This window comes from Grammomys surdaster, unplaced genomic scaffold (genome assembly GCF_004785775.1).
Source record: "Grammomys surdaster isolate TR1022 unplaced genomic scaffold, NIH_TR_1.0 128, whole genome shotgun sequence".
Classification (NCBI taxonomy): domain Eukaryota; kingdom Metazoa; phylum Chordata; class Mammalia; order Rodentia; family Muridae; genus Grammomys; species Grammomys surdaster.
In genome coordinates this window covers 3,328,905-3,329,294 of record NW_021604586.1, presented here as the reverse complement: position 1 = coordinate 3,329,294, position 390 = coordinate 3,328,905, and positions in this window count along the sequence as shown.

Genomic DNA, 390 nt, shown 5'->3' with positions numbered 1-390 from the left:
AGAGAGAGAGAGAGAGAGAGAGAGAGAATGAGAGAACAAGCAAGCAAGAGAGAGAGAGAAGGAGAGAGGGGGGAGAGAGAGAGAATGAGAGAACGAGCAAGCAAGAGAGAGAGAGAAGGAGAGAGGGGGGGAGAGAGAGCATGAGAGAACGAGCAAGCAAGAGAGAGAGAAGAGAGAGGGGGGAGAGAGAGAATGAGAGAACGAGCAAGCAAGAGAGAGAGAGAGAAGAGAGAGAGAGAAGGGGGAGAGAGAGAAAACAAGAGAGAGAGAGAGCATGAGAGAACGAGCAAGCAAGAGAGACAGAAGAGAGAGAGAGGGGGGAGAGAGAGAGAGAGAGAGAGAGAGAGAGAGAGAGAGAGAGAGAGAATGAGAGAACAAGCAAGCAAGAGA